Here is a 26,687-nt window from a genome sequence, read left to right on the forward strand (position 1 = left end):
GACAGCGCCCAGCACAATTCCAATGACAGCCTCTACTAGTGCAGATGCCAGTGGAAAAGCTGTGCAGGTGAGGATTTTACTGATTCCCACCCAACCTTCTCTTAAGTCTCAAACTCTTTTTGAGGGGAGCTTTCTGCTCCAATCTAGAAAATTTTTCCCGATGCTTTTCCCCAAGAGCACTGAGGTCACAGATGAGATCCCTGAGGTATGGAGAGTATAAGTCACTTGTATGATGAGAAGAAGCAGAGCCCTTCCATCCCAGGTATGTCTGACTCCAGAACTCAAATCCCTTCACACCACACGGCCTTGCTCTGTGCTCGGCCTAGGGATACTTCTTGTGCTTGCTGCTCTGGACTGGTTTTTATGGCCTTGTTATGTATTCAGCAAATCTTAAATGAAACCTTAACATCAAGAAAATTAAAGCAGAGCTCTTTGGGTTGAAGTGGGCAAAGCGGGCTCACATTTATCTGGCTTACTTATAGCCCCCTACCTCACCTCCTAGGTGGCCTCCTAAGCCCCACCTCAGCCCCTCTTCTACAGGGAATCCCAGCCCAGTCTTACATTCTTACTTTCCTTCCTTCCTTCCCTCCCTCAACTCTCAATTATCCTGCATTGCCACTTCTTGCTCCTCCTTCAACCTTCTACCTCAGCAGAATCCCTTCTTCCTTCCAAGACAGACCCTCTAACAGACGTGGCGATCCTGTACCCTCCTTCCTCCTTTGAGAGTTCATTCCATCAATAATCCCTATCTTCAAATCTTTCTTCCAGTTCATTAACTTCTTCTTACAAATATATTCAACTTGCCCTGATCTATTAAAAGACAAATCAAACAACAATTGACTTCTGCCCTCAAAGTCCCAGAGATTGATCAACAATTAAGTTTCATTTTATCCTGGAGCTTCAGCTTCAAGCCCTGCTGTAGAATGTTGGGCATTACGGGGGGACTACACTTGGAAATTCCTTTGCATAAACTGGAGGTAGGAAGGAGAGTTTTTCCTAAAGCAGAGCTGATTCCTACCCTGGGCATTCCCGAGTTTGAACAGCTCTCTTATGGGAAGTGCTGCCAAGCTTTTTTTCATTAGCCTTGGAGGCAGAAGAGTCAGGAGTCAAAGTCCCAGGAGAGGAGACCCAGCGCTGCCTCTCCCCTCTCCAGCCTCCCTTTGATGGGGGCAAGAGAGCATCTCAGAGTTGAACTTGTCACTAGGGAAGCTCTCCTCATTGAAGTGTCCTCACAATAAAAGCAGTAACCAAAAAGCCCTTGACCTATTTTGGTAGCAACACTCTCCTTCCTTTTAGAGGCGAATGGGGACAAGGAGAACTCTGGATTTCCCTTAGCCTATACAACATCCCCTCTTTCTGAACTTATAGCCATCTTAACTGCAGGTTTCTTGGGCTGGTTTTCCCCAGTTAATTACACAATGCCCCCATGAGGATCTCAGAGTCAAAAGATCCCATCTCACTCTTAGATCACGTGATGCAATTTCACAGTCAGCTTGTCCGGATAGTATCCTGAGCTGTTCTCGGGATTTTGGAATGCCTATATAGCAAACCAGCAGTGGAAGCTGCTCTTCTTCTCTGAAAGGACAGGGGAACCTAGCAGATGATGGTCCGTGGATTCCCTTGACCTTATTAATCCTGAAGACCAGGAAAAAGTGTAAAATGAATGTCTTCTACCCCTTCAGACATGAGAGAGACTCTATCCTATAATACCTACTCACCCAGTCAGGTAGGGGGATCTTTCTACACCATCATTACTACCATCCCTCAACCAAGAAGTAGGCTAGGTACACAACACTGTAACTTTTACTGAGGGCCTTCTTTCCTGAAGCCAGGCTCATTAGTGAGAGGCAACCCCAACCTTCCAAAAATGAAATCTATACCCCAAAGGGAGCAAAGCCAGGGCATCCCTGCTAGTCAAGGTCAGGATGCTAAAGCAGACAGCTGGTTCTGTAGCCTTACCACCCAACCCCATATGATGCACAAAGGGATCCCCTGTACCACCCCTCCAGTCAACAAACCCCCTACCTGAAGCCAAGCTCACAGATGTCAGTATAAATGGAACTTAGCCCATAACATCATCAACCCTCTCTGTGGGTGGATAATTTGATGTGTCGCCTCAAACAACTTCCTAGGTCTCCCCACTCCACTCTTTCCTGTCAAGCCAATTGTACTCCAATTTCTCAGGAACTTTTGTGGTATTCATTTTTTCTATTAACAGCACTGAAGGACAGCCTGGGTGGCTCAATGGTTTAGCGCCATCTTCAGCCCAGGGCGTGATCCTGGAGTCCTGGGATCGAGTCCCTCGTCGGGCTCCCTGCGTGGAGCCTGCTTCTCCCTCTGCCTGTGTCTCTGCCTCTCTCTCTCTCTCTCTGTGTGTGTGTGTGTGTGTCTGTGTGTGTCTCTCATGAATAAATAAATAAAATCTTTAAAAAAAAAGCAGCTGAAAATTTCATGCAGCCATCTAAATGTCACATAAGGGGATTGAGACCTGGGGTCCCATTTTAATATGAGTGGATCTTAGGAGCTTCCAGTCCCCAGAGAATCTAAACTTCCATTTGATTTTTCCATCTTTTCTTTAAGTTTTAAAGAATGACACTCTGTTCGATAGATTGATTTTTTCCTGTCTCTAATCAACTCAGATCTATGACTGACGCCCAGATCTACTTCATCAGCCTGTTTTTACCCACAAAAAGTGTAGAGTTCACTATACTGAAATTATTTCTTTCCTTTGCCTTCTCCTTTCCCTGGGATAAAATTTCTCAGGTAAGCTCCTGAGTAGTTTTAACCTACAGTTCACTGCCTATTAAAGGATCATAGAGTTAATAGACTAGATACAACCACCATTTTAATTTTAACTTATTTTATACTAGTAGAATATACTACACTAGTATAAAAAATCAAAATCGTATACACATAACAAGGAAGCGATTTGTTTCTTAAATGTTGGTGTGTGTGTGTGTCTGTACATGTGCACATGTTGCATAAGTGGGTGTACTGGTAAAATGTAAAATGCGTATCTTACATTGAATTATGGCCAAAAAAGTTTGAGGAAACACTGCCCTAAAGTGTCCACATCCTGTATCCAGGTCAAGCGCGATTCCAGTAAGTTTATCTCATACACAACATAGCGTGACACATATCCTTCCCCTTCAGCCCTAACAAGTATCATGAACCTAAATCCATTTCAGAACAAGTTTCAGAAGTAATCTTTTCATGTGAATAGTTTCGTAAAAGGACAGGCTATTCAGAAATTTGGGTCTTGTATTGTCACTTAAATTTTTTGTTCTCTTAAACAGACGTCATCAAAATAAACATTTTAATGTCATGATACATTTTGGCAGAATGTATTTCATATCATCAAAATCATTGTTTCTGGAAATGCATAGTTCTATGTAGAATAGATCACAGGCGTTCTAGACTAGATAAAACCCTAGGAAATTCCATAAACATGTGACAAGGCTGGACTGCCACTGGCTCTATTCAGGCCTGTGAAGGTGACCCATGATCCTTGCACTCTACTTCCTCCAAGAGCTTTCAAGAAGGACAACTAGGTACCTATTCCAGATCCTAGAAATAAAGGTATTAGTGGTAGAAGAATCTCCTTTCCAATGATTGTGATCTTTTGAAAGCCACATGGGGAAAAGGTCATAATGATGCATCACAAATCTCTTTCTCTGGTTTACTTTTCTGTCGTGTGCATTTTTCAACCAAGACATGGTTAGATAACAAGAAACTTCTTGATTCAGCACAGGACACAACACTGTCTCCTAATTTCCTCTTCTGTCTACTAACCCGACCCCACACCCATCTAGGCCATAGGACAGAGGAGGGGGGGAAGCTGGATCTATCAATGTGTCATGATCCTTTCCTTCCCTTTTGCCCTATGAGGCATTTGTGCCCAGAGCCCCATTCCACCCCAAGTCTCTTCACCTTGGGAAGCCTCCCAGCCCTGGAAACTCTGCCCAGTGGGCTTGCATGTGCTTGCTCTCATTTGCAGTTAGAGCATGGGCCTGCTGGGCCCGAGCCTGGACCCTGAGGACCTCCACCACATGTGGCCTCCTGATGCTAGACGGACACTTGGAGTGCAGGGATCCCATTTCCCAGAGTTGTTGACAGGACTCAGCAGAATGTATGTGGGAAGGCACTAGTGGCATCATGCAGAAGGCAGGTGTTAAGAATCACAACCATAGGACCCCTCCTGTCTGCCTGCAGCACTCTGGCTTGCTCTGTGAGTGCGTGGGTTGTGGGAGGTGGTGGTGAACTGTACACCTCCTGCTGCAGAGACCTGACTGCTGCTGAGAACAGGCCTGCCCCATGGTCTTTGCTGTAGGACCTGACTGAACCAGGGCAGGTGGATTAATGAGCCACCCGTTAATGTCATTTGAAAGCCCTTGAAGGCTTTCCTGAGCCAAAATAATTCCCCCACCTGCCTGCTAATTCCCAGGGTTAGTCACACTCATTGCTTGAGGGATTTCTGAGGTGTATTAAGTGAGTTACTGCGGCGTCCCTCATCTGCTAGGCAACATATTAGCTACAGAGTACATGAGTAAGGAGAAGGTTATGTAATTCACAGCAAAAACCCTTTGATGGCTTCCCTTGCATTGATAAAAAAAAAAAACAAAAAACAAATCATTCTTAATGTGGTTTCCATGATCTGCCCTGCCAACCTTTCCCAAGGCTCCTTGTGCCATGATGACCATGCTTAGGCCAACCCGGCCTTCTTCAGATCCTTGAACGGACCCATACTCTACCATCCTCAAGGCCTTTGCACACACGACCTGCATAAGATTCTCCAGAAAACCAGAACCAACAGGATGTATACATGGATGTATGCATATGTATCTATGTGTGGGGTATATATTTTTTTAATTTTTTTTAATAAGTTTATTTTTTATTGGTGTTCAATTTGTCAACATACAGAATAACACCCAGTGCTCATCCTGTCAAGTGTCCACCTCAGTGCCTGCCACCCAGTCACCCCCCCCACCCACCTCCCCTTCCACCACCCCTAGTTCGTTTCCCAGAGTTAGGAGTCTTTCATGTTCTGTCTCCCTTTCTGATATTTCCCACTTATTTTTTCTCCTTTCCCCTTTATTCCCTTTCACTATTTTTTATATTCTGTGTGGGGTATGTATAGATGTATTCACACGTATACATACACACCATCTCTGTATAAACATACGTATACGCATACACGTGCATATATACATGTGTACACATAGACACACACAGAAAGATATATACACACACACAGAAAGATATTTATTTTAAAGAATTAGCTCATGTAATGGTGGGACCTGACAAGTCCAAAATCTGTAGGGCAGGCCAGCAGGCTGGAAACTCAGGTAGAGATTTCTACGGTACAGTTTTTCCCTGGGAAAGCTCAGTTTTTGCCCTTAGGGCCTTCAAATGATGTGGCTTGCCCGCATTGTCAAAGGTAAACCTCCTTTACTTAAAGTCAACTGATTGCAGATACAATCACATCTACAAAATCCTGAGACGAGCGTTTGACCCAGCTACCGGGCACCGTAGCCTGGCACAGCTGATGCACAAATGCAACCACTGTACTGCCATCCTGCTGGGATTTCCCCTCCCGAGGACACCTCACACACACCCCCACCACCACCCCCCACCAGGGCCTTCTTGCCTCTTAGATGTCAGCGTAAATATCACTTCTTCAGGAAGCCAGCCCTGTCCCCTCACCTTATGTAGGTGCCGCAGTTGTTCTTTCTTTCTCCCCTGTTGCCCTGCCCCGATTCTAAGCACACCTCTGTGCTTCCTCACTTCCTCCCTGTATCTCTCCCTCCTGGATCTACACTGTCGGGGCAGGGCCGCTCTAGCCCACAGATCATCTTTGAGTACAGTAGTAAACGGCTCCCTTCCCGCAGGTGGTGTGCCCCTCACAGGCAAGGCCTGGGGAGTAAAGTGGGGCCTGGGTTTCACCCCATTGCCTGGAAGCACCCCATTGCCTGGAGTCAACCTGTACAGCCAGGCAGGATGGGAGACAGTGAGTGCTGTCAACAGAGGACGGGGCAAATGGGTGTCCCTGACACAGCTGAGCAGGGACCAGGCTCTGGGAGGCTTACACTGGGGATGAGGAAACAGAATTCAGGATTGGGGAGAGAGTGGGACTTGGGCAGTGGGAATGCCTTAGTCACCACAGTAGGGGGAAGGCAGAGAGGAGAAGCCAACAACTGTAAGAAAAAGATATCAGAGAGGAGCACCCATTAACAGGAACAGGAGGGCAGGGTGGGGCATGAGTGGCAATTGGCAATTGAAAGGACATAGATATATACACCATCAGAATTAGAATAGGCCATTTACAATTACACCCATAAGCAGAAGATACCTAGGAATAAACCTAACCAAAGAGGTAAAGGATCTATAGCCTAAAAACTACAGAACACTTCTGAAAGATACTGAGGAAGACACAAAGACATGGAAGAATATTCCATGCTCATGGATTGGAAGAATTAATATTGTGAAAATGTCAATGTTACCCAGGGCAATGTACACGTTCAGTGCAATCCCTATCAAAATACCATGGACTTTCTTCACAGAGTTGGAACAAATAATCTTAAGATTTGTGTGGAATCAGAAAAGACCCCGAATAGCCAGGGGAATATTGAAAAAGAAAACCAGAACCAGGGGCATCACAATGCCAGATTTCAGGTTGTACTACAAAGCTGTGGTCATCAAGACAGTGTGGTACTGGCGCAAAAACAGACACATAGATCAATGGAACAGAAGAGAGAACCCAGAAATGGGCCCTCAACTTTATGGTCAACTAATATTTGACAAAGCAGGAAAGATTATGCACTGGAAAAAGGACAGTCTCTTCAATAAATGGTGCTGGGAAAATTGGACAGCCACGTGCAGAAGAATGAAACTGGACCACTCTCTTGCACTATACACAAAGATAAACTCAAAATGGATGAAAGATCTAAACATGAGACAAGATTCCATCAAAATCCTAGATGAGAACACAGGCAACACCCTTTTTGAACTCGGCCACAGTAACTTCTTGCAAGATGCATCTATGGAGGCAAGGGAAACAAAAGCAAAAATGAACTATTGGGACTTCATCAAGATCAAAAGCCTCTGCACAGCAAAAGAAACAGTCAACACAACTAAAAGACAACCTGCGGAATGGGAGAAGATATTTGCAAATGACGTATCAGATAAAGGGCTAGTATTGAAGATCTATAAAGAACTTATTAAACTCGACAACAAAGAAACAATCCAATCATGAAATGGGCAAAAGACACGAACAGAAATCTCATGGAGGAAGACATAGACATGGCCAACAAGCACATGAGAAAATGCTCCGCATCCCTCGCCATCAGGGAAATACAAATGAAAACCACAATGAGATCCCACCTCACACCAGTGAGAATGGGGAAAATTAACAAGACAGGAAGCAACAAATGTTGGAGAGGATGCGGAGAAAGGGGAATCCTCCTGCACTGCTGGTGGGAATGTGAACTGGTGCAGCCACTCTGGAAAACTGTGTGGAGGTTCCTCAAAGAGTTAAAAATAGACCTGCCCTACGACCCAGCGATTGCACTGCTGGGGATTTACCCCAAAGATACAGATGCAGTGAAACGCCGGGACACCTGCACCCCGATGTTTATAGCAGCAACGTCCACAATAGCCAAACTGTGGAAGGAGCCTCGGTGTCCATCGACAGATGATGGATAGAGAAGCTGTGGTCTATGTACACAATGGAATATTCCTCAGCCATTAGAAAGGACGAATACCCACCATTTGCTCCGACGTGGATGGAACTGGAGGGTATTATGCTGAGTGAAGTAAGTCAATCGGAGAAGGACAATCATGGTTTCACTTATACGGGGAATATAAAAAATAGTGAAAGGGATTATACGGGAAAGGAGAGAAAATGAGTGGGAAAAATTAGAGAGGGTGACAAAACAGGAGAGACTCCTAACTCTGGGAAACGAACAAAGGGTAGTGGAAGGGGAGGCGGGCAGGGGGGTGGGGGTGACTGGGTGATGGGCACTGAGGGGGGCACTTGACGGGATGAGGACTGGGTGTTAATACTGTATGTTGGCTAATTGAACTTCAATTAAAAAAAAGAGAGAGAGAATAGGCCCCAGGGGACATGTAATCCAGAGACTCTTAATGGCAGGCCCCGCCCACCAAGGGGACCCTGACTCTCCACGAAGGGGCATGTGTACCTTGAAAAAGCATTGACTCTAAGTACTCTAAGTTTATATTTTGAGGAAAGCTTTTTAAAGTCTATTACTTCCTGAATTTAGAGTACAGAGGATAAACCTCTAGAACCGGCCCGACCAGAAGTGTAATCAAAAAGCAAGATGTTTAAAAGCTCTCTTCCTGCTGTGGATAATCCCTGAAACTTTGGCCAGCTTCGCCAGCCGCACCCATGCTATCCCCTGGGGCATTTGCACTCTGGGCCTGATAGTCACCTGCCACTTGGCAGGCTGGGCCAACTTCTGAATTGCTGTCCGGGGCCTACCCTCCCCCAGGGAGCCGAGCTCTGCAGAACTCAAAGCTGCCCTGGAGAAACGCCATCATCTTAAAAAGAATGAGCCCAGGAAGGCAGTGATTTAGAAGAGGCCCGAGAGCGTCCGCCAGGACTGACACGTATTTAATGAATTCAACAGACATTCGCTGAACGGGGCTCAGCGGTGAGGGAGATGGAGATCCACTCCGGGCCTTCCCACTGGTCACCAGGGATGCTCCAGGATGGAAGGGAGGGGGACCCCTTCAGATGCTTTTCTAAATCAGGTCAATGTGCCCAACCCCCACAGGCCGAGTGTCTCAGAGGATGGTTATTAAAAATCCTCCCTTTTGGGACACCTGGGTGGCTCAGCGGTTGGGCGTCTGCCTTGGGCTCAGGGGTGATCCCGGGATGCCTGGATCAGTCCCGCATCAGGCTCTCTGCAGGGAGCCTGCTCCTCTTCCCTCTTCCTATGTCTCTGCCTCTCTCTGTGTGTCTCTCATGAATAAATAAATAAAATCTAAAAAAGTAAAAATCCTCCCCTTTTTGTCTTCTCTACCCCCATGGCCTAGGGGAGTCAGGAATGTATCTGGGGTTTTCTGTGTCCTCCACCGTGATAGACACTGGGACTACAGCTCACAGGGAGAGGGGCCTGGTCCCAACTTTGATGATGAATTGTCCCACCAGAGCCGATTCAAATGGCCTGGGTGGATCGTTTGCAGAGCTGGTGTGGGGTCCCTCCTAGTCTTGTTAATTCTCTGTACCTTCAGAGATGCCTAACGGGGGTAGGGGCAGGGAACATATGTCAGTTAAAAGCAAATTCACAAGTCCAATAGAATGCTTTCATTCAGAAAATGAAATCATCCATGTGAATTTTCAAATAGGAAGCTAAAAAGCTTTCTGTATTTATCCAAAGACAATATAGATTTGAAAGGATGGAGAAATGGTGCCACCCATCCAGGCCTCGAATGGGTTGCAGGTGGGTGAACTAATGATCTTTCGAGCTGTGCACAACCTCCTCACTTATCCCAGGTGTGCGGTACAACAGACTCACCGTCACAGAGTGGCAACCCTGAAAAAGGTTGGGAAGCCTCACTGGTGGCTCAAGACCCCCACTGTCCAATACCATACATGATCTGAGCCACTTGTCGCTACTGAGCCCTTGAAATGAGGCCAGTCCAGACTGAGATGTGCTCTAAGTCCAAAATACGCAGTGCATTTTGAAGACATTACCAAAAACAAATATAAAATGCATCATTAATAATTTTATATTGATTAGCTGTTGAAATGATAATATTGACCATATTGGGTTAAGTAAAACATTATTAAAATTAATTTCACCTGCTTTGTTTTTCCTAAGGTGGCTAACTAGAAGATTTTTAGTTATACGTGTGGCCTCCATCTGGGCTTGCCTTCCATGTCAATTGGACAGCCCTGCTCTGGACGATCCCTACTACTTGAGGGAAAAAGACAAGACTTAGGAGTACTGGCAGGTAGAGATTTAGTGGGGGTTGGGGGCCTGGCCAGGAGATCAGCACTCTGACTGCTTTAAAAACAAACGTTTGTAAGACCCAGAGCTTAAAGGTGCATACCAAGAAATCAAGAGGAGGAGAACAAGGGAGAGGACAGGGAATAGGAGGGGCAGAGATGGAAGAGGAGGAAAAAACAGCAAAGGAAAGGACCTCTGTCTCGGGCAGTTGGGGCTGCTATAACCAAGCACCAGAGACTGAGCACACTTAAGCAACAGACATTTATTCATCACAGTTCTAGAGGCTGAGAAGCCCAGGGTCATCGTCCCCGCCAATTTGCTGTCAGGAGAAGGCTGCCTCTTGGCTCATGGATGGCCATCGTCACACCATGTCCTCACATGGTAGGTAGAAGGGGCGAGGAAGCTCTCTAGGATCTCTTATTTAAAAAAACAAGAACACAATCCCTGCCATACACAAATCCCACTGATGTGGGCTGCACCCCCCATCAGGGGCCCTACCTTTTAATACTGTCATCTTGAGAGTTAGGATCTCAACACATAAATTTGGGGAAGACACAAACATTCAGTCTATGACAACCTCTAAACCTCCTTCATCACTCCAGTTGCCCTTCCTCCCTGAACCTTCCCAATTGTTGCAGGATTTATTTTCCTTCGGTGGCTGTGGCTCTTGGTCACACCACTTCCAAGAATGAAGAGGTGGACCAGACAAACAGTGGTGTGCAGCAAAACAAAGTTTATTGAGCAATAGTAAAGTAAAGTTTATTAAGAATACAAAACTCCCAAAGAGGGAGGGGACCCGAGAGCATTGCCAACACCACAATTTCTTTTTTTTTTTCTTATATGTTTTTTTTATAAGTTTATTTTTTATTGGTGTTCAATTTGCCAACATATAGAATAACACCCAGTGCTCATCCCATCAAGTGCCCCCCTCAGTGCCTGCCACCCAGTCACCCCCACCCCCACCCACCTCCCCTTCCACCACCCCTAGTTCATTTCCCAGAGTTGGGAGTCTCTCATGTTCTGTCTCCCTTTCTGATATTTCCCACTCATCTTTTCTCCTTTCCCCTTTATTCCCTTTCACTATCCTTTATATTCCCCAAATGAATGAGACCATACAATGTTAGTCCTTCTCCGATTGACTTATTTTACTCAGCATAATACCCTCCAGTTCCATCCATGTTGAAGCAAATGGTAGGTATTCATTGTTTCTAATGGCTGAGGAATATTCCTTTGTATACATAGACCACAGCTTCTTTATCCATTCATCTTTCGATGGACACCGAGGCTCCTTCCACAGTTTAGCTATTGTGGACATTGCTGCTAGAAACATTGGGGTGCAGGTGTCCCGGCATTTCTTTGCATCTATATCTTTGGGGTAAATCCCCAGCAGTGCAATTGCTGGGTCATAGGGCAGATCTATTTTTAAGTCTTTGAGGAACCTCCACACAGTTTTCCAGAGTGGCTGCACCAGTTCACATTCCCACCCGCAGTGCAAGAGGGTTCCCCTTCTTCCACATCCTCTCCAACATTCGTGGTTTCCTGCCTTGTTAATTTTCCCCATTCTCACCGGTGTGAGGTAGGATCTCATTGTGGTTTTCATTTGTATTTCCCTGATGACCAGGGATGCAGAGCATTTCCTCATGTGCTTGTTGGCCATGTCTAGGTCTTCCTCCATGAGATTTCTGTTCATGTCTTTTGCCCATTTCATGATTGGATTGTTTGTTTCTTTGGTGTTGAGTTTAAGAAGTTCTTTATAGATTTTGGATGCTAGCCCTTTATCTGATACATCATTTGCAAATATCTTCTCCCATTCTGTAAGTTGTCTTTTAGTTGTGTTGACTGTTTCTTTTGCTGTGCAAAAAGCTTCTTATCTTGATGAAGTCGCAATAGTTCATTTTTGCTTTTGTTTCTCTTGCCTTCATGGATGTATCTTGCAAGAAGTTACTGTGGCCGAGTTCAAAAAGGGTGTTGCCTGTGTTCTCATCTAGGATTTTGATGGAATCTTGTCTCACATTTAGATCTTTCATCCATTTTGAGTTTATCTTTGTGTCTGGTGTAAGAGAGTGGTCTAGTTTCATTCTCCTGCATGTGGATGTCCAGTTTTCCCAGCACCATTCATTGAAGAGACTGTCTTTCTTCCAGTGGATAGTCTTTCCTCCTTTGTCAAATATTAGTTGACCATAAAGTTGAGGGTCCACTTCTGGATTCTCTATTCTGTTCCATTATCTATGTGTCTATTTTTGTGCCAGTACCACACTGTCTTGATGACCACAGCTTTGTAGTACAACCTGAAATCTGGCATTGTGATGCCCCCAGCTATTGTTTTCTTTTTTAATATTCCCCTGGCTATTTGGGGTATTTTCTGATTCCACACAAATCTTAAAATAAGGGAATTCTATCAAACGTTTAAAGAAGAAACCATAGCTATTCTACTAATGCTGTTCGGGAAGATAGAGATGGAATACTTCCAAACTCGTTCTATGAGGCCAGCATCACCTTAATTCCAAAACCAGACAAAGACCCCACCAAAAAGGAGAATTATAGACCAATATCCCTGATGAACATGGATGCAAAAATTCTCAACAAGATACTAGCCAATAGGATACAACAATACATTAAGAAGATTATTCACCATGACCAAGTAGGATTTATCCCCGGGATGGCAAGGCTGGTTCAACACTCATAAAACAATCAATGTGATTCATCATATCAGCAGGAGAAAAAACAAGAACCATATGATTCTTTCATTAGATGCAGAGAAAGCATTTGACAAAATACAGCATCCATTCCTGATCAGAACTCTTCAGAGTGTAGGGATAGAGGGAACATTCCTCATCATCTTAAAAGCCATCTACAAAAAGACCACAGCAAATATCATTCTCATTGGAGAAGCACTGGGAGCCTTTCCCCTAAGATCAGAAACAAGACAGGGATGTCCACTCTCACCACTGCTATTCAACATAGTACTGGAAGTCCTAGCCTCAGCAGTCAGACAACAAAAAGAAATAAAAGGCATTCAAATTGGCAAAAAAAAAGAAGTCAAACTCTCCCTCTTTGCTAATGACATGATACACTACATAGAAAATCCAAAAGACTCCACCCCAAGATTGCTAGAACTCATACAGCAATTCGGCAGTGTGGCAGGATACAAAATCAATGCCCAGACATCAGTGGCATTTCTATACACTAACAATGAGACTGAAGAAAGAGAGATTAAGGAGTCAATCCCATTTACAATTGCACCCAAAAGCATAAGATACCTAGGAATAAACCTAACCAAAGAGATAAAGGATCTATACCCTAAAAGCTATAGAACACTTCTGAAAGAAATTGAGGAAGACACAAAGATGGAAAAATATTCCATGCTCATGGATTGGCAGAATTAATATTGTGAAAATGTCAATGTTACCCAGGGCAATTTACATGTTTAATGCAATCCCTATCAAAATACCATGGACTTTCTTCACAGAGTTGGAACCACCGCAGTTTCTAAGCTTCAGGGCTCTATGGGCTTGTTGTAATCTGATTAACCCTGTATCTGTCACCCAATCAGGTTTCTGTCATCTGCTTATCACGCAGGAAAGGAGAAACAGACAGGGACCCAGGCAATTGCCAAACAAGCTCTCCAGTGCCAGGGACCACACACTGAGGGAGTGCCAAGGGCTGAGAGAGATGTTTTCTCACTCTGAGTGCTTCTAATTCTCTTTATCCCCAGCCAGTCTGCAAGCTCTAGAACACGCAGTATGTCTTTTTTCTTTTGCCTCCATCACTAAGCTTCCATACTCATAAGATGCTGACTGGAAAAGGTTTGAGTGACATGGTGGCTGTAAAACCAGGTGACAGGGTTCTAATCCCAGCCCTGCCACTTAAACCAGCCATTAAGTGGGACCTTGGGCAAGTTTTCGACCTGTCTGTACCTCAACTTCCACAACTGTCAGAGAAAATAGGGTACGTATTAGAGTCCCTTTATCAAATGAGCGTAACTGTAAAAGTGTTTACTACAGGGCTGGGGCATGTGTTAACAACTCAATAAGTGCTAATGATGGTTATCATGGTCATCATGACAATGGTTACTCCCCAGCCAGTCCTTTATACTTCCTTATGTTTTCTGATTTTTCTAGCCCACACCACCATCATGGAGAAGTGAGCAAGGGATGTTTGACCAAGTCACAAGGACAGAAGAAGCTAGCTATTTAAGGTTTGGCAGGATGCTATGAACCCTAACCTAATATTCCAACTTAGTGTCAGCAGAAATCTCCTGTAGCTGCCAAGACATGTTCAAACCTGACCTGATTAAACAAGACATTTTAAGATGCATGTGAAAAAACAGTACAGTTATGGATGCATAAGGTATGCAGCAACCAATTAATAGTTTTATTGGTTTGAACTGCTAGACTCATTCTTCTTCAGGGTCTAAGGCAAAAGAAGAGAGTAGAGAGCAGCCTGAGATGCATAATCTAAATGAATAATGGAGTTATTCAACAGAATTTTAGGGAGCAATTAAAAGTCGTGGCCAGGCATTTAAGGAATGGTGAAAATAAACCCAAGATCTCACCGCATGGGGCTTATAATTTAATTATACATGGTCTTCTAATGAAAGAAATGCAAGGTAGAAAGTGTTGTGCCAGATGCAGCCCAAATAAGAGTCCTGTGGAAGGTGAGAAGCAGATGGCATCCCAAGTTAATGGGTTAGATCTAGACAAAGGGGCAGGAAAGAAAAGGTATTCCAGGTGGAGGAAAATGCAGAAGCTAAGGATGGAGGTCAGAAAAGATCCAGATATTTATCAGGACATAGATAATTTGGTTTGGCTGGAGGTAGACTATGAATGGGAGAAACCTGGAAAGAAAACTGGAAAACGGGCTTGGATCACATCATAGATAGTCTTAAATATAAGTTAGCGGTTCAGGTTTTTATTCTGTCAACAGTGAAGACTTTTGGAAGGTTTTATCAAGGAAATGACATAATGAGGAAGATTTAATCCAGTGGAAGGGGTAGCACGAACTGACATGGGAGAGAACAGCTGGAAAGCTACAGATGAGGTCCACAGCAGGCTGCCCCAAAATGTACCACTCTGACCCTCCTCTGTACCCCCAAAAGCAGGAAATAAATTTTTCATGTGATGGGTACACTCTCTGCAGCTGGAGAATAGAAGGCATCCTTATCACCAGAAATGGAAAATTCAGGGTGGAGAAGTATAAACAAACCTTGTTACTGCTTCATTAATTTGCCACCCCAGCCCAAACGTCTTTGTCTTATCAACTCTTCACAAATCTCCTCATCTAAAAGATGAGGTCACTGATTTGGTCACTTAGTCTGAGTCTCATATTTCGATGAGCTCCTTGTACATTGGAAATTAAAATTTGCTTTTTTCTCCTGTTGATCCGTCTCATTTAAATTTAATTATTTGACCAGCCAAAGAATCTAGAAGGGAGAAAGAGAAAGTTGTAATAGCCAAGAGGTGACGAAAGCTTGATCACCAACCGCGCTGGCAGGAATAGAATGAAATTCAAGCAAGGGCCTCTGCCCTCTGATGGGGTGGACAAGGCAGAAAAAGCCAAAGATTATACAGGAGGAAGAAGAAGAAGAAAAGGAAGAGGAGAAGGAGGAGGGGGAAGGGAGACGAGGAAAGAGAGGAAGAGGAGGAAGAGGAGGAGGAGGAGGAGGAGGAGGAGGAGGAGGAGGAGGAGGAGGAGGTACTTTTCAAAGGAAACGTGAATTCGATTTTAGATTCATAGCCTGGTTGTCAGCCAAAGGATTTACCTGTCAGGCAGGCAGTTAATTCAGGATTGGCAAGAGGTCTGGGCTGCAGGCAGATTTAGGAGTCATGCACGCAGCAATTAGGAATCAGAGCCATGAGACTGGATCAAACTCACCAAAGTGTGAGACTCCAGAGAGGGAAGAAAAAGGAAGGTGTAGAAGGGGAAGAGAGATAAAGAGAGAAAACTAACAGGAAGGGGGAGAGGCAGGAGCGAGTCAGCCGTCCTGGGGAAGGAGCCCCGCGGTAGCCGTCGGGCGCGGGGCTCTGTGCATCCCACGCGCCGGCCCTTACTCCACGCCCCCGCCCCCGCGCACACCCCTGCCTCTCCGGGCCCAGACCACGGGATCCTAACCCCCCGATGGGTGAAGTCGCTGCAGGCCGCGGGAGGCCCTGTTAACGCCCCTTCCCCCCCCCAGGGGTGCACCTCTCCGCGGCTCCCGCTGTCCCCGGCTCTCAGCACACCCGCAGGGCGACCGCAGTGGCCAGCGGCCTTTCGGTCCAGGTGCACCCGGTGCCCAAAGCCCGCGCCCCGCCACCCGCCCTGGAACGTCCCGGCGCTGCACCACCCGGGCTGCGGCCGACGGAAGGGGCCCGCCACGCACCCCCTGCCGCGGGGGACGGGAGGGGGGAGGGGAGGGGAGTGGGGGAGGGGAGGGGAGCCCCGAGGCCACGACTGCGCCGGCGCGGGGCGGGGCGGCGCCCGCACGTGCAGCCCCCACCCCCCCCCCCACCCCCCCCCCACCCCCCCCCCCCCCCCCCGGCGGCCACAGGCACCTGCTGCGCCACGTGCGCGCTGGACCCGGCGGGTGGGCTCCCGCCCTCCAGCCTTGGCCCCGCAGGCCGCCTAGTTGCCACGCGGGCCCCGGACCCCTACCCGTCAGGGACCGTGTGACCGTGCAGGGCTCGTGGTGCCCACGTGCACCTGCTGCGCCACGTGCGCGCCGGACCCGGAGGTTAGGCTCGCACTGCTCCCCCCGCTGTTGGCCCCACAGGCCGCCTCGATGCCTCGCGGGTCCGGGACCCCTAGGCACCAGGGACCGGGGCGAGTGACCATACAGGGCTCGTGGTACCCACATGCACCTGCTGCGCCACGTGCCCAGGACCGGGCCGGTGGGCTCGCACCACTCCCCGCCCCCCGCCGTTGGCCCCGCGGGTCCAGGTCGTCTGCCTGCCAGGGACCCGAGCAGGTGACCACACAGGCCCTGCGGCGCCCACACGCACCTGCTGCGCCACGTGCGTATGGTGCCCGGCGGTTGGGCTTGCACCTCCCCCCCCCGCTGTTGGCCCCGTGGGCCGCGTGGGTCCGGGACCCCTACGCGCCAGGGACCCGAGCAGGCGACCACGCAGGCCCCGGGGCGCCCACATGCACCTGCTGAGCCACGTGTGCGCCAGACCCGGAGGTTAGGCTCGCACCCCCCCACCGTCCCCCGCCGTTGGCCCTGCAGGCCGCCTCGTCGCCACGTGGGTCCCGACCCCTAGGCACCAGGGACCGGAGCGGGCGACCACGCAGAGCCGCGGCCACCCGGTCAGTGCCGCCGCCAGCACGTCCCTGTGACGAGCCCCTCGCCCCGCGTCCCGGGGCCGCCGCAGGGCCGAAGGGTGGCGCCGGCTGGAGCAGAGCCCTTGAGCTCGCGAAGCTCAGGCCTTTGGGGCTGTTTCCTGCAGTAGATTCCGTGTCTCCTGGAAAGCACAGGGTCGGGTCGGAACCGAAGCGGAGAACGGTTCGCGCCAGGCCCCAAAGGAATCCCGGTGCGTAAAGTTCCTGCAACCGCTTCAGACGCCTTGACGCTCCTTGAACCCATTTGTCAAACTTGCCAAAACTCAGAGAAATTCGTTTGTGCCTCAACGATGCGAATGTAATGGATGTACCTCCTGCTTTCAAGAAATGGCTTTCTTCCTTCTTCCTCTAGTGCCTGCTCGGTGCAGGTAAGAGAATTTAATTGGAACGGACCCCTGGTTTCCTAAGTGTAGGGAAGGTGTGTGTCTCCCCTTGCGACCGAACAAGGACACAGGCGCGCGTTTGCGGATGTTACCCCCAGTGGCCTGGCCTCCCTGAGAATACTGGGCCGCACATTTCACTATTGCAGAGGGGCTGTCCTCGTTTCCAGGGTGTTGGTTTGCTATGCCCTGGGCAGAACAAGGTTGTGGGCTGGATGAGGAAATCAGTGAAGACAGACCCAGAAGGAATAGCCTGGAGTGCTGTGGAGCTGCCCAGGAGGGTGAGTACAGTTGGTGCGCACTGGTTGAGCCAGTTTGTCCCATCAGTTGTCAGCTCTGTTTTTGTAGTTCGAGACCCTGACCCTGACCCACCGGGCAGATCTGCGTGCGTGTGCCACTCTGGAGATCCAGTATTCCCATCACATTCGCCCTCTTTCCAGGCCAGCAGCTATTGAACTTGGACAGCAAAATTCTGATCTTTGTGTGTCTCCTAAAAACTTTCTGTATAGACCACGGGAGAGAAACCACCAATGATTCTCATCTACAGGATATGGAAAGCTGAGAGGCTCCTCAGCTGGAACTTTGCAAACTTGTTATGCCTTTTTTTTGTTTTGTTTTGTTTTTTTTATTCATGAGAGATACACAGAGAGAGAGAGGCAGAGACACAGGCAGAGGGAGGAGCAGGCTCCATGCGGGACTCGATCCTGGGTCTCCAGGATCCCACCCTGGACTGAAGGCAGCGCTAAACCACTGAGCCACCCTGGCTGCCCAGTTATGCCTGTTTTAAATTTAATGACGCCATCGGTCTAAGCTTAGATGACAGTGAAAAAGACCCTCACTGAATGGCTTTTCTTTGTCACGCTGCTTTTGCCTATATAAAGCAAAGATTTAAAGTCGAGAAAATGTCTTTTTTAAAACTATTCTATGAAGACATCATCTTGTGCTTTGGGTTTATAATGGACAGACAAGCACTGAAAAATTTCAGGAAATTCTGTGCAATACTACAAATTAGCTTTTTAGATAAATTTTGACCCTATGAAATATTACTAAATTCTAGTTACCCTTCTGTAAGTCTTCCCTTATTTTAATAAAAGATTGATAAAGGAAAAATTTGATAGTCTAAAGATAAATTGATTTACTTGTGTTTAGCTCTTCTCATCTATTCCATACTGAATCCTCCTTCAGTTTCCATATCCCGCCAATGACTACTTGTTTTTAAAGGCTGTATTTGTTTTTGGTTTTTTGGAAGCCAAAAAGATGAGCTTTTTTAAAAGCTTAAGATAACTTTATGCTAATTGACTTTGCTTTTACTCCTTATAGGAAAAAAATAACTGAATTTTATTTATTTTTAAAGATTCATTTATGAGAGAGAGAGATGGAGAATACACACTCGAGTGGGGAGAGGGGCAGAGGGAGAGGAAGACAAAACTCCTGGCTGAGCCCAGAGCCCAACTTGGGGCGGATCTTACGAACCTGATCATGACCTGAGTCAAAACCAAGAGTCAGACACTTAACTGATTTGAGCCATCCAGGCACCCCCAAATAACTGAATACTATATTCATTAATATTATATTAATTATATTAAGTTATTACATAATTTGCAAACAAGCACATGAGAAAATACAAATCACAAGATTTGATGAGGCTTTTCCTTTGTTTTATATACTAGTTTTAAAATAGGCTCTACACATTTTTAATAATCAGTATGGGCAAATCTGTTGCACCTGAAGAGTGTTCTCTGTCCTTCATAATTATGTTTTTTGTTTAAATTTTGATAAAAGTCAATAATTTTTTAAACTTAAAGAATTTAAACTCAAATTTTGCTTCTGAAGTGATTGGGGTTTCCTCATGTTAATAAGAACCTCATATAGGGCAGCCCTGGTGGTTCAGAGGTTTAGCGCCGCCTTCAGCCCAGGGCCTGATCCTGGAGACCCATGTCTCCATGGATTGAGTCCCATGTCAGGCTCCCTGCATGGATTCTGCTTCTCCCTCTGCCTGTGTCTCTGCCCCTCTCTCTCTCTCTCTCTCTCTGTGTGTCTCTCATGAATAAATAAATAAAATCTTTTTTTAAAAAAAGAACCTCATATAAATTGATACTAATGTCAAAAGATCTAAAATAAAAAAATCAGATTTTAAATAAGTATATTTGTCGTGATTTGAGCATATTGATTCCCTAACTTTACTGCTATATTGAAAAACTATTTTTAGCTAGAGTAAGTATAGTTTACATTTAATCTCTGCTGTATAGTATGTCAAAGAATTAGGAATCCTAATTTATCTACAAAAATAATGAATACCTGTTTAGAAAGAGAGAAAATAAACAAGTTAAATATTTTTTGAGAAATAGATAAATGTTTAAAAAGAGAAATTTTGCTGGTAATTAATTATATAGTGGATTGTTTTAAAAGTTTTTGCTCCTTTTAAATCATATTCCTTGTCTTCTGAATTTTTCTCTTAGATTCCATGGATTGATTCTAAATGCTTATTACCTAATATTTGGGGCTTGAGAACAAAAGTTGATTTTATGAATGGTTTTAAACACTGGGAAGGTAATTAGTATAAACATCTTTATCTCAAATATATGGAAAATTAGGGCCACTCATAAATATTTGTTTCATATTTACACAATTTTTCACATTTACATATTTTTAAAAATGTAATCTTCATATAGTTATTATGTGTTAGCATTTATGTTCCTAGAGCTTCAACAAAGCATGGTGTTTAGTACAATTTTTTTTCCAATTGTGCATAGTATTTGCATGCTGATGTTATAAAGAAAATGAGAGTTTACACCATAACATTTCTATTCTTAGAAAAATGGGAGAACAGAAAGGGTTTTGTTGTTTCCTTACCACTTGCGGAGTTTCTTATTTAAGATGCTACGGCTAAAATAGTTTTTATTGAGCTTTTATCATTAGTCTATTAAATGAGCATAAGTGATAACCCGTGGTGACTAAAAAAACAAGGTCTTGTTTATTTTAATGCACAGGTTGACAATTCACTTGACGTTCTAGAGCTGTCATTTATTAAAGAATCATTAATTCAGTCAATAAAATGTTGGATAGAACAGTTACCTCCTAAGATGATTTTTGGAGAGGAATGTGAAGGAACTGTGGAAATAATTAAATAAAACCTATGGAAATATTTGTCATCATAAACTTCAGTGCAGTAATGTTTAGCCTTATTCTGTTCATTGAATCTTTTTCCCTAACATGTGTGCTTAAAATGAAGATTGGTTGTATTTACTACTAAAATAGATGTACTATGTTAAGGTGAGAATGGCCAAATAATCACAGCCAGGATACTTATAGGTTAAGTTCAAAAGGCATTACCACATAATATTTTTAGTATCCAAAGCATATTCAAAAAATCTCCAGTCGGGAGTATTCTAACATAAATGTTCAAATACCAAACAGTACAGAACATCAGACTTCTTCTCCTCCAATTGTTATATACACAAACAAGCTGATTTTGCAAATGGCATTGCCATACACCCACTCAACTCATTAAGTCCTTTTTGAATTCCCACTCATTCCTTTACACCCTTTGCTTTTGGGGTGCTCTTCTACATCCATCATCTCCAGCACTAGGGCAGTTCGTACGTAGGTTATGTGAAGGGTGAAAAGGATAGCAAGGTAAAGCAGGAGTTTGAACTTAGGGAGACAGTTTACGTATGATGCTGGTTGCCAGTAGTTTTTGTTGGAAATATAACAAGGAAAACAGCAACAAATATAATAATTACCAGTATTTTCATGCCTCTTTCCAGTTTACAAAGCCTTTAAATCCTGTATATAGAAATCTTCAGTATTTTTAACGGCTAAATTGTTTACCATGGTACCGACATATCATGGCCAGCTATTTTTTTCATTGAAGTGCATTTGTCCTAAATTTTTAGTAGTATAAGCAATGCAAATCTATAGGCATAAAGTTGAACATAATGGTTATATTCTAGTTCTTATTCCTAATTTTGTTTATTTGAATTTTCTCATTTCAAAGGGCACTTATAAGATTTTTAAATTATTAGATTTTAAAAAAAAAAGGTTTTGGTTTTATTTATCAATTCTACTCTTCTTGTTTTCTAAATATTTTTTTCAGTTTTTGTCATTGTTATATACCTATATCTACTTCCTCTTGGTTTATTTTTCTTTTCTAATGAAACTTTTTTGAGTTCATTTTTAATTAGTTTTAAAATAAAAACATTTGGGGATCCCTGGGTGGCGCAGCAGTTTGGCGCCTGCCTTTGGCCCAGGGCGCGATCCTGGAGACCTGGGATCAAATCCCACATCGGGCTTCCAGTGCATGGAGCCTGCTTCTCCCTCTGCCTGTGTCTCTGCCCCTCTCTCTCTCTCACTCTCTCTCTCTGTGACTATCATAAATTTTAAAAAAAATTTTAAATAAATAAAAAAATAAAAACATTTGAAGTTAAATTTCTCCCTGAATGTAGTTTAGTTGTATCTCATAGATATTGATATATAACTTTTGCATTGCTGTTTATTAAGTCTGTATTTTCTGTTTTTATTCCTTCTTTGAACCCAAGTATTTAAAATTTAAATTTTATCTGTGGCTAGATATCTTTTTTTTTTAATCTTTAATTTTCAGTTTGATAGCATTGTGATCACAAATGATTGTTTAAATGGAAAATGAGTAGAAAATGAAATAAGGAACAGACTGGGTGGTGGGGAGGACAAAAGCATGAGCTATAGCATTAGTGAGAAGAGAAAAATAAAACAAGGCATATAAATAAGAAAAAGAATTTAAAGGGCCCAAGGCAGAGCAGAGGACTGAATTTGAGAGTTACTGGCATGGTAGTAGGTTTGTATTGTTGTATGGGGCACATGATGCACAGTGGTGTTAGACCAGAAAGATAAATGGAGGAAGTGTATGGGAAGAAATGCACAGGAAAGACAATCCTCTGAGAAAATCCAGCTGTTCCTTGGTTGTGATCGTACATGGAAGCCCAGCAAAAAACGTCTGGATACCACTTGATATGCTCTGATGGCCTAAACATTAAGACTTAAAACAGTAACTCTTCTGCATCATTCCTTGATCTTTTAGCTTCTTGGGTGAATTTAATTATTTCTGTATCTTCTATTAAATTGGCAGAATGGACTTCAACACAGAAAATGAGCCAAGAACCCAAACTGAGGAACCCATCCCACTTGTGTTATTTTCTTCATTCAGTCTTTTTTGAGTTCCTATTATGGCCAGGACTGTGCCATATGAAAAACACAAAAGATCAGCATCAAATTCTAAACATCTGTCTTATTTTCAGCCCATATCTGTATGCCAGTTCTTTTTGCTGAGCAGAAAGCAGGTTCTTCCATTTGAGAAAGAGCAACTGGCCAAGGCAGCAGTAACTTCCCAGCCAGACGAGAATTCCATACACCCACCGCCTCCAACACCTCCCTCCCTCCCTACAGTGACTCCCGCAGTCACCAAGGGAGCAGGACAGGAGATGGGTTCTCTGAGTCACTCCCTAATGATTTCTCTCATTGAAAGGTTTGATTAATGAAGCCACCCAGAAATACCATAGCATTCACAAGTCCCTAGGAAGGCCCTGGTTCTTAGTAGTGACCAGCCAGGGCTCTGGAGCCAGGCTGCCTAGGTTGAATCCTAGCTGTACTATTTATTAGTTAGGTTAACTAACTTGGGCAAGTTAGTTAAACTCTCGTGCCTTGGTTTTTCTGTATAAATGGACATTATAAAAGTCCTTGCCTCATTAATTTGGTTTGAGGATTAAATGGCCTAATACTTAGAACAGTGCCCAGCACATATTAAGCACTCAATAAAAATGAACTCTTATTGTTATTCCAGAATGCAGATGCCCTCACCTCTGCGCAGTCATGGAGACCATGCCGGTCCTGCAGAGAGAATGAAGCTACCAAAGAGAACACAGATACAGGACACTCAAGTTAAACAAAACCACAGCGGCATGGAGTCCTTCTCATTAGAAAGTCAAACAGACATCCAGAAAGCTGCAAAGCAAATTGGAGAGATGCCAGGACTTCAGTAGAAATCACAGATGAGGATTTCATACTTCATGACTTTTCTTTAAGCAGGTACAAAAGCAGAAAGCTGAAGAACTGTCTGCGATGAGCACTAAGAGTCCTGAAATAGAGTGGGACTCATAGAAGGACAAGAACAACATAGACCACCCAGAGGAGGATCCAGAAGGAATACATTTTATTCTCAGCCACACTGCCTAGGCTTATCATCAGTTCTTTAGTGAGGAAGAACAAGAAACCAATAGCAGACACACCCTAAAATCTTTACTATAAAGATCTCATGATAGTATGTATTCAGTCATTCTTTAAAAAAAAAAAAAGAGAAAAAAATCTTTGTAAGTGCCAGACATTGGAGACATAATGGTTAACAAGACAAATATAGACCCTGGCCACATGGGGTTTATGATCCAATAGGAGAGACTGGCATTAAACAAGCAATCACACAAACGTCATTGCAAGTTTTGATAAGTGCTCCAAAGAAATACGAAGTATGGGAGGGGGGCGGGGTCAGACAACTTCCTGAGAGAGCAACAGTAGGGCCACGCCCTGAATGATAAGAAGGCATTACTGGGAGAGAACTGCAGCAGATGGTGCCAGGAAATAACATGCTTAAGGGTTCTGGGAGGGAAAATGAGGCGTGTGGCCCAAGAACTGGGGTGTCTGTGCTAGAAATATTCTCAGTGGGATGGAGAGTCTGCGTGGGGCAGGGCCAGACCCTCAGACCATGTGGGCCATGTTAGCATCTTTGTTTTTTTCCAAATATAGGGTAAGTCACTGAAAGACTAGGCACACACAATTGACGTTGACGTATTCATATTTGTGTTTTTAATGGATCATTCCAGCTGCACTGTGGAAAACAAGTTTGAGGGACTAGAAGGGAAAAGGAAGTCCATTTGGGAGGCTTTTGGCCTGGCCACTAGAGTCAAGGCTCTGGTGAGCACAACCAGATAATGGAGGACCCTTTGCTGTGTGGAGTCCTAAAAGGCCCACATCTCTCCAGGTATGCTGCAGAGTGGCTCACAAATTCTAGAAGTCCATATGAGGTAGAGCTGCTCAAGCAGCAAAGCTTTCATTTGGATTAAATTTAGCTGAATGAAAAGGAGTCGGGAGTAACATTTAGTCATATAGAAGTTTGTGAAAAGAATGGGTTTGACCCACTGAAGTAAGCAGCTGGGAATGTGGGCAGGGACATGATTGTGCCCGCGTGCCAGAGTTTAAAGACGTCCCCTGGACGCGGGACGATTGAACCATGCATAGATAGAGCAGTTAGGTGAAGATCAGATTACCGTACAGACTTCTATCAAGAACAAAGTTGGAGAATTTGGTTTAGGTCTGTGGACAAAGTGTTGCAAATATTTCAGCCCTGAATTCAACCTGCCCCGATGGATCTTAGTAAGCCCTGCGATCGGAGGAGGTGGTGCAGGATGGAACCTGTTTGGGAGCTTTTTGCCTTTGTGGGATCCTTCCTCCCTTAAATAGCGAAAATTGTGTTTTACAACTGCATTGGTACAAAAATATAATCCAGCCTCATTTATATTCATTTTTCTCTTCTGATTTTAAAAGGAAAACATTTTCATAGACCCCTAAAGTGGGGTAATCAGCCCACCAGAGGTCAGAACCCAGGAATTGGAGGTGGGTGGGTCCTGAGAGAGAAGAGGGGGACTTGAGCTGGAAAGTGCCAATAACAGGTAGTGTTATTCTCATTGGGTCCACCCAATGGAACCTGCCTGCTTGTCCCTCCAACAAAATATACTAGGATCCAAATAAATATTCCAGTTCTGGATGGCCGGATTTTCATACTGACAGATTTCTTGTGCCCACTATCTGTGTACCAAGCAGCACTAAGAAATACAGTCTGGTAACCAAAAGTAATGTTAATATGTGTTCCAATCTTCGTGTCTCTTGAAGAATGTTCATTGAAATCTGTAACTCTTCACAACACTTCTAGAAAGCCTATTTCTTCCTAATTCTCTCAAGCCCCGCAACTGGTCTTTCTCCAAAACCCATCAAATTCTCTCCCTGGTGGGGCTTGTCCGCCTTCCCCAACTCTGAATCTTCCTTTTGTTTCCTCCACTCTGTTTCTCAGCTTGTTCTTCCAAAACAAACCACCAGAGCAGCAGGGAGGAAAAATGCCCCTCCCTGGAGAAGCAGCTAGAAGGAAGGAGTGAAGACACACCTACCTCGTCAGTCTCTGCCCTGCCACAACCGCAAAAACTAAAAGCCTTGGAAAATGACCCATTTTGTTACATCAGTGTGGAACGTACCAACAGAAATGCCCTTTGTGGAGACCAACTGTCTGCAGAGATGCAGGTGAGCCTGGGCCTACGCTGAAATGCCCGCAGAAGCCTGCTCTCTCGGCTCTCTCACGTCCAGGGGCAACTGCTGCAGAAGCCCATGTTTTACAGGAAGAAGGCAAGGGCAACGTTACCCAGCCCTCCATGGGAAAGTCTTAGTTCCTGGAGTAGATCACTGCATGGCCCAAGAATGCTGTGGAACTCTGGGCTAGCTGCTTGGTGACGGAACTGAGGGCTCTGTTTCATAGATAACCCAGAATTCAAAATCCAAATGGAGTACAGATTGTAAATTATAGACAAAATCTGTGGGAATTTGGGAGGAGGGCAGTATCTGTTGAGACCATTTAGTCCCTAAGAGCCGTATTTCTGTCTGTGTTTGATTTGTTACTGGTACTTTCCGACTGGAGAAGGCAATTCCAGGATGAGGTCTCCAGGTCTGCAAAGCAGCTGAGCTCTGAACACGGCCTGGGTCTCCAGGGAGGAGGAGACTTCCCACCCAGACAATGAGCGGTCCATAGTTTTATGTCTCTAAGCAAGCAATCCAAGCCTACTTGTCCATTTTCACGTAGTACGAGTGACTACCGCTATGTTGTTACAAGCTTAAAGAACCCTAGGTCTCTGGAAGGATCTCTGTGCTGTTAAATCTCTAACAGCTCATGTTCCAGATATACACATTTCTATTCACCAGGGAGATGCTGCAGCTCCACCTGCTTGAGGGG

General features: G+C 44.8%; 1 long non-coding RNA gene across 1 annotated transcript; it reads left to right on the forward strand.

Annotated features, from left to right (window-relative positions):
• Positions 1 to 17,264: 17,264 nt before the first annotated feature.
• On the forward strand, positions 17,265 to 24,045 carry LOC100855711. The gene is made up of 2 exons (XR_005385214.1): positions 17,265 to 17,656; positions 23,484 to 24,045. It is a non-coding gene; the product is annotated as an uncharacterized LOC100855711 (long non-coding RNA).
• Positions 24,046 to 26,687: the final 2,642 nt, after the last annotated feature.

Source organism: Canis lupus, chromosome 37 (assembly GCF_011100685.1).
Source record: "Canis lupus familiaris isolate Mischka breed German Shepherd chromosome 37, alternate assembly UU_Cfam_GSD_1.0, whole genome shotgun sequence".
Classification (NCBI taxonomy): Eukaryota; Metazoa; Chordata; class Mammalia; order Carnivora; family Canidae; genus Canis; species Canis lupus.